Here is a 14,698-nt window from a genome sequence, read left to right on the forward strand (position 1 = left end):
GTCACTCCTCCATATCCCTGGGTTTTGCATCCACAGATTCAGCCAATCTTGGACCAGTAACAGTATTACCTGTTGGTAGTTGGCAAGTCATGGATTCTGAGGACCATTTTATATAAGGGACTTAATAATCCTCAATTTTTGTATCCACAGGGGTGTCCAGAAACCAATCCCTCTGAGGATGCCTATGGATAACTGTAGTTAAATTTTGGGGGAGTCAAAAGTCATACATGGGTCTCTGACTATGTAGGGTGGTCAATGCCCTGAACCCTTCCATTGTTCAAGGATGAACTGTATATGCACATAAAGACAGATTTTACTTTTGACTTCTGTTTTCCCATAGCTACTAAGAATGTGGCTTTGTGTTGTTTTTTTTAAATGAGTAAATATGCTACTTGAATTAAAGATCAGGTTTCTTCAGTGGGTTATTTATAACTTTCATTTTTAATACAATTTTAAAAAATTATTGGGGTGACATTGGTTCATACAGGTTTCAGGTGTGCATTTCTATTTACATGATCTGTATATGGCATTGGGTGTCCACCATCCAAAGTCAAATCATCTTCCATCAAGGATAGCGACACAGACCACACCAGGGCAATTGGCAAAACTTTGCCTAGGCTACTGTCATAAAATACAAAGAAGAAGGTTGACTGAGAGTGATGACAAAGACACTTGTCTGATTCTCTCTACCTGAGGTTGGCTTTGAACATTCCTGGCTTACTAAAAATTGCATGGTCCTCTGGAGCTCTGCCATTTACCTTGGACAAATAACATTTCAGGAACATTTAAATAATATGATTTTTGTGAACACTGATATATAAAGCACCAGATACAAAGTTGAGTACTCAGCGAGTGGTGGATATTATTATTAAGCTTTCCCCTTTGTAAGCAATATCCACAGAGCTTCCCAGTAGGCATTTTCAAGGTTCCTTTAATAGTCACACTCTCAGATAGAAGAGAAAGGGCCCTTGTCAAGCAGAAGAGCATGGAGACTTTTCTGTCCCCATACCTGGCATAATGAGCTCCTAGACTGAGAGTGCTGGTAGAGGTCTGGTAGCCTTTGCAGGCCCTTGCTTTGCCTGTCTACACCACAGCTGGCCAATTCATTCTTTCCTCTATTTTTGGGCAACTACATTAACTGGCAGTCAAAATTTTATTAGGTTCTCTAGGAAGATATACAAACAAACCAAAAATAGAAGACATGGTTCTTTCTACCCTCAAGAAGCTTAGAACAAATAGTATTTTTATAAAGCAACATAAACACCAGTTAGTGTGGCACAAAGGAAATGTCTGTATACCATGAAGGTAGTGAGGAAAAGGGTGAGCAGGTAAACCAAGCTCTGAACCGAGGTCTGAAGATAGGGATGAAGGAGCTCAAAATGATGATAGGAAAATTGGGAGGGAAGAAACCAAAGTTCAGAACTTGGATTATTCTCTGCACATCAATCAGTTATGCCAGAGGGGGTACACTTAAGTAATGAGAAGCTTGGGACAGAGACGGTGAGCATGTGAGCCTAGTAACATAGGTTCTCAAGTCATGTGAGGTGTTAGAATCAAGTGGACAAATGAGTTTCCCTAATGGTTTTCAAACTTGGTTGCACATTGGAACCACCTGGGAACCTTAAAAGTACTGGAGGATGTCGGGTCCCAACCCCAGAGATTCTGATTTCATTGGTCTTGTGTGCTGCCTGGGAATCAGGATTTTAAATCTTCCCCAGTGATTCTAATGGGCAGCCAAAGCTGAGAACCACTGCTCTACAGAACTAAGGTAAGTGAGATAGGAGAAGGCAGCTCTTTGCATTTTCTCTGTTGATGAGAATGAGCGGGTGTGGAACTTTGGGAGGTTCAGGACTACATATGGAGATATTCTCATAAATGACCCATCTTCACCCTTCCCTAGAGTCTGATTTCACCCCCGTGAGCAACCTAAGCCAATTGGCTTTTCTGCTGCCACACTGTGTAGACCCCCCCAGGCTGATGCTTACCCGGTCAGTGCCCGAAGGAAAACTTCCAGTGCCTGTGCCCTGATAGACTGTTCATTGTGAGAAAAGAGAGGTCAAGCTCAGTTGAGTGGGCGGTACTAGCCTGTGCTGGCTCTCAGTGGAAAGGGGGTGTTGGTAGCTGCACATTTCCCAAGTTCTGCTTACAACTTTCCTCATGGATGCTGCTCCCACTGCCCAGTCTCTTGGCACATGGCAGGAGGGGGAGGAGTAGAAGGAGAAACAAGAACAAGAATCATTTTCCTGTTTCAAGCCCAGGGGAGCTCTGGAAATCTCTCTGACTCTAATTTATTCTGTTATTTGGAACTAATAACAATAAAAACCTACATGTATATAGTATTTATTATGTGCCAAACACTATCCTAAGCACTCTCCAAATTTTAACTCATTTAATTTTCACAACATCCTTCTGAGTAAGATATTGTTATGACCTCCAGTTTATGGATGAGGAAAGTGAGGCACAGAGAGAATAAGCAAGTTGCCTAAGACCAAATAGTATAAAATGGATTCATAGATTCTTTTCACAATCTTATTGTGCAAACTTCATCAAGAGACAAGACAATCAGAACACAGTTAATGTCCATAAGAAACATTGAAGAAAGCGTACATGTAGCCACAGTTTAGAATGGGCATCAGTAACCAGAGTGGGCCAGGAGGTGGTGGAGCTGGCACTGGCCTGGAGAGACCGACCTGAATGGAAAGCCCTTTGACAGGGAGAGGACAACTGGCTGACCAAGTGGAGCTGACAGTGAACCCAGCATGAACCAGTGCAATAAAGAGCGAGGCCTGGCTGCCTCTGAGGCTATAACAGGGCCTGAGGTCCACGCAGAGGAGGTCAGGGATGGCGGAGCCCCAGAGTGCAGAGCTGGGAGTCTCTTGATGACTGTGGCATTGAGGAGTGTGCTTCAGTGCTGGAAGGGCTGATGGAGGTAGGCAGCCCCGTGGGAGGCTCTGGCAGCCTCTCAGGTAAGAGACATGGGAGTCATGGAGAGGGCCCCAGGGATGGAGAAGGCCCTGCTCCCTGCTTTGTTTCCACTTCCAAACATGTTCTGGTTTGTCTCAGAGCCCCAAAGACCATAATTTGTTTCTTCTCTCTTTCTCCTTAAAGAACCCACAATTCCAAGTAGGGGACTATCTAGTCTGTTGGTCAATCAGTTGGTGAGCACTGTGCTGGCCTGAGTTCCCACAAGTTACATGGGCCAGAGGAGCAGCCTGACCAAGGCAAGCCAGCTGCCTGAGGGTTCTGAACTACACCCAGATTGTGTGGCTGCATCTCCCGCCTGCTTTCAGAAAAATAAGTACTCATCGCAGAGAGATACAGAAAGGGACCAAAGAACCATGCTGCTTCAAAACCCTTTTCTGTGGTGTTTGCATAATGTGAAACTTCATGTGCTCAGGAGGCAAAAGATGGGAAGAGAAAAAAATCCATGACTGAGCCTAAAGCATTAAAGTAAAAAATGGATTTCAATAAAACATGATATAAAAACAAGAAATAACTAAATGGAATTGAAAGCAAATGACATAAAACTCTAACACAAGGTTGCTCGTTGCAATTCTGTAAACTTGACTTCTCGCAGCTGCACAGCCATCAGGGTTTTTTCTTTCCACCTCTGTGAATTTATCGTGTGTGGTGACATATGACAGCTTGCAAGTTTCTCACAGCTTCTGCTGCCCCCGTAAACCTCGGGAGCCCAGAAGCTAGACCAGTGTCCAGTCCTCCCCTGGGAGATCAAAGTGGAGGTTAGGACCAGCATTGAGGAAAGACCCTTCTTGCTCTTGTGTTCTCAACCTTCTGCTCCATCAATAAGGGCCACAGAAACCCTTCCATTCTTCTCTCCAAGACCTCTTTTCCCATCTGCAAAACAGAAGCCATGGTCCCAGCCCAGAGGAGGCTCTTGGGGAAAGGACAGCTGACGGGCATCCCACGTAACTTCAACTCCACAGTCATTGAGTTGTGAGGGAGTCAGAGTCAGGTGAGGACAAGCAGAGGGCATGTCCAGAAGTGGAGAAAACTCATAGCATCACTACAAATGCAGCACGGGTCCTCTCCAACCAGGATGAGTTCTGCAGGGGAATGTAAAAGCTGGAAGCTGGGACCTAGACTGTTCAGCTCCGTAAATTTGCCTAACAGAATTCTGAAGTCCTGATTGGACATTATCGTTATCTTGTGAAACACTCTGCCCTTGCTTCTCCTGGAAACCAGACAGTTCACGCCAGGCCTACCAGCTGTTCCCTTTTGACTATCAGGGTTGAAGGAGGTGGGAGTTAGATGACCCTGTCAAATCTCTTCCCTCCTTCAGAGTCTATGACTTCAATTTTGAATTTTTAAATATTAAATGTTGCCTCCTGAAGTTATTCATAGTAGAAGATTCCTATTTAGGGGGAGTCTTACCTGTATTATCTTCTTTAATTCTCATTCTAAACCTGAGAGTCAGGCATTATCAACCCCATTTTACATACGAGGAAACTGAGACTTAGAGAAGCTAGAGGAAACTGGTGAGTATGGTGAGGCTGTGCAGTGGTTAAGAGGATGGACTAAGTTCACAACCTTGACTTTAAATCTCATCTCTGCTTCTAGCAGCAAAACCTTGAGAAAGCAGCATTACTCATTGTAAGGAGTAATGAGATGGTACCATAGGTGAAACACTTGGCACAGAATAAGCACTTAATAAATGGTAGCTGTTGATGGTAGTGGTTGTCCTTATCATAAGTAACTTGCCCAGGAGGGTGAAATGAGATTTAAGCTCAGTTCTTCCATCTCCAAAAATCTATGCTCTTTCCATTGGTACACCTTGTCTCAAGTTTGTGAACCAATGAGCAATAAAAAAATAACCATTTATTGATCATCAGCAAATGCTAGATATTGAGCTGGGCACTTTACACAAATGTCTCCATTCAACCTTTTCAGCAAGAGAAGCAGGTGCTATTATTCTCTCCATTGTCTGGAGGTAGAGACTGAGGTCTCTGTGTTACCCATCTTCAGCTTGTAAGTGACAGAGCCTCTAATTTAATCCTTGGATTCTCTTACTCCAAGGTTGCACTGTCAACCTCTCTGCACATGTTGCCTATCAGGTACAATATTTTTTACCTCTGCACCCAACACTCTGCTAATTGGAAATACTCCTAAGTTAAGTCGTCAGGATTTCTTCATGCACGGCTGCCCCCAGCAGTGTGGAAGCCGACCTGAAGGGAAAGATTCTGGCGGCTTTGCCAGATTCCGGCCACTTTGCAGGAATGTTGCCCATTTCAGAAGCCACTTTGTGCCTTGGAGTTCCTCCAGGGTACTCAACCCCTCCAGAGATGATAGAGTTGCATTTGCCCTTCAGAGCCTGGGCTCTCTGCTAGATCAATGGGTGACTGATTTCCCTGATCTTGGACCTCCATCCATGTCCATCTAAGAATGAAGAGAGCAGGCCATGAATCGAAATTTGAGAGACTGCTCAGCAGGGAACCCAGAGGTAGGTGCTGGGCTAGTGTTGGGGAGGAGAGGGAATGGGACTCGCCATCCAGGGAAATGCTGTGTCAGAATCTTGTTCCCCAGTGGTGGCGGTCAGCATGTGGCCTTGCTGTGTGTGGTTTAATATTTCCACACAAATCCAGCTGTTCTGTTACTCCAGACAGAGGACAGACTGCTCCCTCCCAGGAGCATAGAGCCACCTGCCACCAGCAATGCTTTGCCAAGAATGGGACCCTGCTCTTTCTGCTGATTTGGTGAGGACAGTGACTTCCAGGGGCCTGGCCCAGAAGGCTGAGGAGATCCTCCAAGGATGGCTGGGGTGTGGCTTCTGCCAGTGCCGCTGAGGCTGTGGGCTTGCAAATGAGGAATGCCACCCCGTGTCACAAGAAGCGCTTTTGAAGCCTCAGCTTTCATCTTCCAATGCTCCCTCAACCAGAAGTGACAGGAAGGGATAAAATGCAATTTATTCACCAGCCCAGGAGGCTCATTTCCAAACACAATAGCTGTGCCAGGCAGCAGGCCTCCCCCAGAAGAGACGAAAGGGAAAAAAGGAAAACCAAATAAAAAAGAAAAGCATCTCTCTGAAGAGAATCAGGCCATTAGAGGAGGGTTTGCAGGGTGACCCGCTGGGACACAGAGAAAGACTGGGCTCTGTTTGGTGCCCTTGACATTTCTGCCCTGTCTGGAATAAGAAAATGGCAACCCTGCAGAGGATGGTTCTTGGTGATGTTAGAAATATTCCTTGGTTGAGAATAAGGTCAGGGGCACAGGGCCTGAAAGGAATCAGGTCTCAGGCCCAACACTCTCAGCAACTTCCCCAGGCCCAGGGCAGGCCCTCACCCCACCCCAGACACTGGGAGAATTTGAGGGAAAGGGGTAGGACCATTTGCAGGCTCATTCCCATGAGGCTGGGAGTCTCTCAAGGCTGAAGGTTGCAGTCACTCCCCCTCTGTGAGCCCCATCTGCTCCTCTGACAAAAGGAGAGAATACCTCCTGCATCCTGTTGCTTTAGGGTGAAAGGAAAAAACACATGTGCAAAATACCATAGTGGTACCTGACATTCAACAAGCATTCAAGATTTTGTTTTTAACTGTTTCCTCTTTCTTTAAAATGGCTGACCCTATCTTGTTGTCCTCTGGGCAATCTTTGAATTCATCCTCCCAGCCTCTGTTCGGCTTCTACGTGAAGCATGAAGCCTTCTCTGATTCTTCCAGACACAACTCCCTCCATGTTATAACTGCTTCTGTTAGAGCATCTATCACTCTGGATGGGTGTACACTAAGCACATTCATGTTTTGGCCAAACACCAAATGTTCAAATCAATATTCGGGCAAAGCCAAACGTCCCCATCATAAAACATCTAAAATTCAGGAATAAATCTGACATATGACTCCCCAAAACCCTATTATTGCAATTGTATATTTTGAAATTATAGTAGTTAAAGTTCAGAAGTTTGACATTGTGATTCAAGAACAATCAGCTGAAGACCCTGCCCTAGTCAATGCACTCGGATGGATACCCATTTCCAACTGGGATAAGTGGCAGACCAGACCTTTAAGGTGCACTTTGGTTATTTCCAATACCTTTTTTTCTTCTATACTCATATTTTTACTATGTCTTGATGGAAGATCGTTTATCATAGATATTGTTGTACATGGTTTTTGCATTTTTTCCTCACACAATCCGGGGATTGACATATTATTTTTAATTCAAACTTCAACATGTGAAGCACTTGCAAATAGGATGACTCATGGTCTAACTGGAACTTATAAATGAGACACTAAATACAAATACTTTTTTCTTTTAAAGATTTTTCTTATTGCTGTTCAAGTACAGTTGTCTCTATTTTCCCACCACCACTTTCCCCTGCCCCCCCACCCCCACCTCCCACCTTCAATCCAACCGCCCTTTTGGCTTTGTCCATGAGTCCTTTATACATGTTCCTTGACCACCCTTCCACTTCTTTATCCATTACCCACCTTTCCCCTCCCCTCTGGTTACTGTCAGTTTGCTCTTTGTTTCAATGTCTCTGGTTATATTTTGCTTACATGTTTGTTTTGTTGATTAGGTTCCACTTTAAGGTGAGATCATGATATTTAAAGGTTATTTTGTTTGGTGTTATGAATGCTAATACACCAAACAATTCTATAATCTCTATATTTAGATTGTATTATTTAAATTTTTACAAATATTTTCATGTCCAAAAGGATATAAAGTTCCTCCTAAAATTATCTCGCTAACACACTTTCTAATTCCTTTTTATTTCATTCTTTGGAGTTTCTGAATAATGATTTTGCACAAAAAAATTAACAGCTTTCAAAACAATCAGGAATTGTTGCACCATTTTAATCTTGCAATAATAAATATATATTTATTTCTGAGCTGATAGAATTTCAACATACAAAGCACATCAGGAGATTTTTTCACTTTGATTTTTATACATTTGATTACCTCCATGCCCATATTTCAAAGAGAATATTTAAGTTAAAACAAATTTTTTAAAAACAAATCTTAATGAAATACTTAATATTACTGATATTGTTACATTGACTTTATATGTTAGTAATCTATGTGAACACAGTAGTTTTCATATATACACAAGCACTCTGAATACACACACACATACACACATATATATATATTCTAAAGATATTAGAAAAGATTAGAAAAGAGGCTGAGGTGGGCGTTGAAATCCCAGATTTGCAAAGGCCTACCCCTAGGTCAAACCCACACAGCAGATTTTGGCCGAAGCTCACTTTGGTGCTGCCTCAAGCAACAGCATTGCAAGGGCCCTGTTGGCATCGTCTCTGTGGGGATGGTTTCCAGGGACACTGAGCTCTTCCATTGTCTTCATGCCCTGTGTCTTCAACTGGAGTTTCTTTGAGCTTCTCTCATACCACCACTGCCCACTCTCCCCAGGCTGCAGTGACATTTACAATGTCTTTCAGAATGTTAAAGGTCTTCTACCCTCTCTAGTTGCCTGCTTATTTTTACTTTCTGCTTCTGCACCCATTTCTAAGATGGCACCTGGAATGACCATGGAGCTCACATTTCATATCCCATCTTGACTGATGCTCCTGTTTCTCTACAGCAGAACCTCACCGTCACTGTGCACCTCTGGTGAGCCTTAAATCTCACAGCTGTTTTGGGGGGACACAAAATAAGGGGCTGGGAGCACAGCACACACTGCAGATCATGAGCTGAAGGTCTCCACAGTGTCCAATCAGCCAAGACACACAGAAAATTCTTTGAGAAGTTTTCATTGGTTGAGAGCCTATGAGAACTTTCAGAATATAAGAAGAAATAGCTATTAATAGCTGAGCTATGGAGTGCTACTGTATATCATCTATATCTATCTATCTATCTATCTATCTATCTATCTATCTATCATCTATCTATCTACCTACCTACCTACCTGTTTCCAAGACAGTTAGCATTAAACAGACAATGCTTGTATGGCAATTACCTGTTTACATGTGTTTCTGTCTCCACTAGACTGGAAACTCTTTGAGTTAACGATTCAAGTCTTTATATCTTTATATGCCCAGCTTTTAAAGTATAACTTGCTATATCATAGAAGCTTCATAAGCTTGAGACAAATGATTAAATGAATGAGTGAGAAAATTGTCAAAGGAAACCACAACTCCCCGTCCCCAGGTCCCTTCTGGTAATGGAAAAGCAGGCTCAGAACAGCCTCCTGGGCACCTCTTCCCAGCTTTGTCCTGGAGATCCAGCTGCCTGATCAGGGGAACAGGAGCTGTCATGGCAGCAGAGACATGGGGTGGAAGGAGCATGGAGGACACAGCAGGAAAGGAGCGACATGCTGATACCCTCACCCAACTCTGAGAAGAGGAAGTACAGCAGCGGCCTGTTCCTGGCTGTTTCTGACTCTGTTGAAAACAGTTCAGCCTCAGACCAGGACCCCAGTCAACAGAACCCCCACATCCCTCTTTGCTAGCCACTCATGTGGGGCACTGGACTGGTGAGCTCGGAGGCCTTTGGGCCATGGAGTGGCATGCGTTGCAGTGGGCACTAGGGGTCTGAGAGGCCTGAAGGGTTGCAGAGGTGGGTACCAACCATGTCTCTTCCCCTCCTCTCTGCTTCTCATTCTCTCCCAGTAGCTCCACCCCTCCCACTCTGCTCTCCATCCCTCACACTTGGCCACTCTCCTGGACTGTTCTATATTTAACTCTCTAAGCCTCATTAACTACAAAATCCCTAACTTTACCACCCGACCAATTCAGAGGAGCTATTTTTCGGCTACAGTTATCCTTCCTTTTGAGTATTAATTTCCTTTAATGCTTCCCCTATTAATCAATTTAACAATGAAATTAGGACAATTATTTTAATGAAGTAATGGGTGATAAAGAGTGGACGATACACATTTATTATATGGTAGGCCAGAATGTCTTGATAAAAGTCATCCTTGTCAATAATATATTAGGTGGGAATGTGCTTTGGGAGGGCTAGGCTGAGGACGGTGCTGTTCGCTGATTTAAATACGTCCATGTGCGTCCGTGCTGCTGCGATTGTGCTTCCAGGCTCTGGAGACTGAGTGCCAGACCCTGAGAGTAACTGGGGATTTTCCTCCAGAGCCCGCTGCTGCCCAGTGGTGCCAGCTCCAGCCCCTTCCCCTCTGGAGAAGAGTCCACTTTCTCTCCACTGCCTTCTTCTTCATCCTCTTCTTCCCCTTCTTCAGTTTCCATCTTCTTTACTTCTTCCACCTGCCCTCCCTCTGCACTGACCCCCTCTTCTTTCTTCCTTTCCCTTCTCTGTCTCCTTACCCTCTCCTCTTCCTCCTGCCCTTTCCCCCCTCTCACCAGGGAGGACCACAGTGCAAGTTTGTTTTTCATTTCACACCCCACTTTATTTTTTTAATCTACACTAAGATGCCTCTCTAAGGTCTCTGACATCTCCCACTCGGTCTTGTTTATTCTCTTCCCCACCAACAAGGAGTTATTGTTCCCATGGAATAGCGGGGTCATTGGGCACAGTGGGTGGGAGGGCCATGCCAGGTCCCAGTGAGTGGAATTGGCACAGAGTACAAGAATCCTGGCCTCCATCAGTTCTTGCCTCTGTCATGAGTGACTGAACCTGAAAGCTTCTCTCTCTTCCTTACCTCACTCAGACTTCCAATAGCCAGTCCTCTCTGGCTGGAATTTATGCAAAAAATCTTGTTAAGAGGGGAGGCCCATTGCTTTAGCCTAAATCAGAAGGGAATCCAGTAATTCTACTCCTAGATATATCCCCCCCAAAACTGAAAGCTGGACCCAAACAGGTATTTGCATACCCCTGTTCACTGCAGCATTATTCACAGTAGCCAAAACATAGAAACAACCCCAAGTCTCCATCAACATGGATACAAAAAATGTGGTCTGTACATACAATGGAATATTATTCATCCATAAAAAGGAATGACATTCTGATGACCTCTGGATGAACCTTGAAACATTATGCTAAGTAAAATATTCCAGACACAAAAAAACAAGTATATGATTCCACTTACGTGAGGTTCCGAAAATGGGCAAATTCATAGAGACAGAAAGTAGAATACGTTACCAGGGCTGGAAAGACGAGGGAATGGGACTTTATGGCTCAATGGGCATAGAGTGTCTATTTAGGGTAATGAAAAAGTTCTGGAGATGGACGGTGGCAGTGGCTGCGCACATTATGAATGCACTTAATGCCACCTAGTTATACATAAAATTGTTAAAATGGTAAAATTTTATGTTATTGTATATTTTGCTACAATGAAAAAGTTTTAAAAAAAGTAGAAGGAAAGGGGGAATTAAAACTTTTTAACAAGTACTTTGTATATATTTTAACCTTTTTATATTAACTTTTTTTGATTATGGAACATACTACACATTCAGAAAAATGTACCAAACAGACATATACACCTTAATAACTCATCACACAGCAAACTTTGTTGTAACCACTCCCCAGGGCAATAGATCATGACCAGCCTTGAAGCTCTGACTTTCCTTCTCCCAATAATTTCTCCCTCTGTCCCCTCCCTTCCAAAGATAAACCGCTATCTTAACTTTTGTGAGAGTCACTCCCTCATTTTGTTCTGGAATTTTACTGTCTGTACCTGCAACCCTAAATATTGTAGTTTAGTTTTGCCTACTGTTTTAACTTTATGTAAATGAAATCATGTTCACTTTTGTAGTGTCTTACACTCATCATTTATTTGATATTCATACATGTATTTGCTTAAAGCTGTATTAAAAGCTATATTAAAACTGTATATTGCTCTACAATATTCCATTGTGTGAATATCATGCAACTTATACATGTATGTATGGTACTGTTGATGGACAGTTGGTTGGTTTCATTTGGGGCTGTTGAGTTCTGAACACTCTCAGTCATGATTTCTCAAATATGAGAGTTTTTAACTGGGAGAGGGGATTGCTGGGGCATAAGCTATTGAAATTTAGGAGAGAATGACAAATTTTCCCAAAGTGGTGAAACCCAATTACACATCTACCAATAATGAAAGGGAGGAAACTATTTATAGAGTGCTTGTTCATATGCCAGGAACTATGAGGATAAAGGAAGAAAAACATTCAGAAAGGGAACAAGTACTAAGACCCTGTCAGTGCTTACTCAGATTCCCAGCGATCCTTCTTATCATTTCCATCCACCTGTCCCTAGTTCCTGTGACTTGCTTTAAGGTACTATCCCTGACTCTCACTAGAGGCCTATCTTGTAGCTCTGTGCCCACAGGTGCAGACAGCAGGCAAACCTGGCAGATTAGGCCCCCTCAACTCCTCACACCTTATTGTGACCAATCTTGACCCTTAGCCACTGTCTCCAGTCCTGAAAAACATATACCCAGGGTTTCCCTATAGGATCAGGACCTTCCAGGGACTCTGCCTGAAACCACTCTCTTACTGGTTTTTCTGCCTTCCCTGTCCTGCTTCCCTTACTTACTCCTAGTTTCTCTTGAGAGTTTTCCTTAATAAATCACTTGCAAAGAACCCTCATCTCAGAACCTGCTTTTGGGGAATCCAACCTAAGAAAGGTACCCAGACCCATGAAAACTCAAGTATATCATCTCAAATGAACCTTTCTCTTCTATGAACCTCTATTTCTTCCATGCTAATATAAAGGAGCTGCATTACTAATTCCAAAGAAACAAAATTCCATTATTGAATAAAATTATGATAATATAGATGCCAGCCACCCCACCGCCAATCAGGACACATTGAGAAAGAACAGATTAAGTCCAGCCAAGATCCCCAATTCTCAGAAAGTTCTTTCAAACCTCCTCTTCCCCAGTACCTACATATTAATGGAGGCCCCTTAGACTGGTGTGTATGTGCATATGTACATGTTCGTGGGGGTGGGGAAGGAGTGTTAAGCAAATCAATATTGTAAGGCAAAAATGGAAGTAGACTCATGGAAGTAAACTCAGGGAGGCTAACAGGAAAAAAATTAAAGTTTAGTATGCTGATGTGCATGGTAGATGTGAGCTGTTATGCCATAAAGCTGGACTGTGATGCTGACAACTTCCTGCATCCTTTGCCAACACCTGAGTGCCATTTGCATAGCATCAGCATGGATAAAGTGCTTTCACATAGCCAATCATCTCTCATCTAACATTAGCTTTTGAAGGTGATATGTTGGTGCTGCTTCTCATATACAAGAGAAAATTAGATATCAGATAGGTTAATAGACTTACCAAAGGTCACAGAGCCAGGAAGTTAAAGGGTTGAGTCTAAAACCTAAGTCTCATAACTTTAGGTTTCAAAGAAAAGGGAAGAAGTAGGAAGACCACCATCGTGCACAAGTTAACATTTACAGAAAGCTTACTGTATGTCAAACCTTTATTCTATCACCTCATTTAGGCCGCACAAGGCAGGTGCCATTATTAAGATCCTTTACAAACAAGGGAAGTAGGGTATAGAAAGCCTTAGTCACTTGACTAAGGTCACATGGCTGGCAGTGGAGGAGGTGGAATTCTTACTCTCTAAGTATGCCCCACTGGAAATCAAGGGTAGAGGCTCAGTTCAGAGAAATTTATCAGAGTGCTTGGGGCCCAGAACAGACAAGATTCTAGTGGAACAGGGTTTGCGGCAAAATCAAATAGATAATGTAGAGTAAATTTTAGTGGCTTTGCAGACAGCAGTTTCAACCCAAAGTCAAATATGTTTACATATAGGACTCAGAAAATACCTCTCCCCACCATGAGTGTGCGTGCGCGCGCGCACACACACACACACACACGCTATATGCATGTTCAAGGTCCTTGGAAAATGAAAAGAAAAACAAACCTCTGCTTGAGCAGGCAAAATATGTAATAGGGGATAAAAAAAAAAAGGGTGGATGAGCAAAGTTGGGCAGGTACTCTGAAGGTCTTGTCTAGAGTGGCCTCCTGACTGGAAAAGGGTGAAATGAGTCATAGGTTAATTGAAAATGGTAAAACCTGGTACTCATAATTAGATAATGTGCATTCTCATTGTATTGCAAACACTAGTAAAATAGATGTGCCCTTAAATTGCTGCATGTGATCTTCTACTGAAGTGGTAGCATCAGAGGACCTCTGCAGAGGAGTCTGGGTCTCTCAGCTCTGACAGTGGAAGAGAAGACTGCCCCATTGTCTCCATCAGACATGGAGGCAGGAGACCCCTGCATGAGAGACACAAAGCCAACCTTACAAAATCATTAACCCCATGATATGATCCATTGTTTATTATTCAGAAAACATTATCTCCTGTATACAGGACACCCTCTTAGCTCTGGGAATATAAGTCAACAAGTCAGATATGGTTTCTGCCTCCACAGAGCTTAGTCTGACAAAGGATATGGAGGGGTGAGCCAGCAATCATTGGGGCATGTAAAGTGGAGAGGGCACTGGGACGGGGACTCTTAGAAAAGCACCTAACCCATCCTTGGGGCCGAGACAGACTTCCTGGAGTGGATAACATCTAAACTGGGATCAGAAGGATGAGAAGGAATTAGTTGGTGAATTGGGGGTAGAGAGCGTTTATGGGGGGTAATGGAGAGTATTCTGGACAGAAGGAATAACATGCACAAACACATGGAGGTAGAACTCCCTCAATATACTGGAAGGACTATGTGTTTGGGTGTGAGTGAACATAGAGAGTAAAGTACAAGCAGATAAGAAATGAGGGTGGGGATCAGGGAGAAGCCAGGCTTTAGAGGACCATACATGCCAAGTTAAAGAACTGATACTAAGTAAATTTCATCTCCCACTAAATTCATTTGTTGAAGT

Source organism: Pteronotus mesoamericanus, unplaced genomic scaffold, assembly GCF_021234165.1.
Source record: "Pteronotus mesoamericanus isolate MK-2021 breed Mesoamerican mustached bat unplaced genomic scaffold, CSHL_Meso_final scaffold_36, whole genome shotgun sequence".
Lineage (NCBI taxonomy): Eukaryota > Metazoa > Chordata > Mammalia > Chiroptera > Mormoopidae > Pteronotus > Pteronotus mesoamericanus.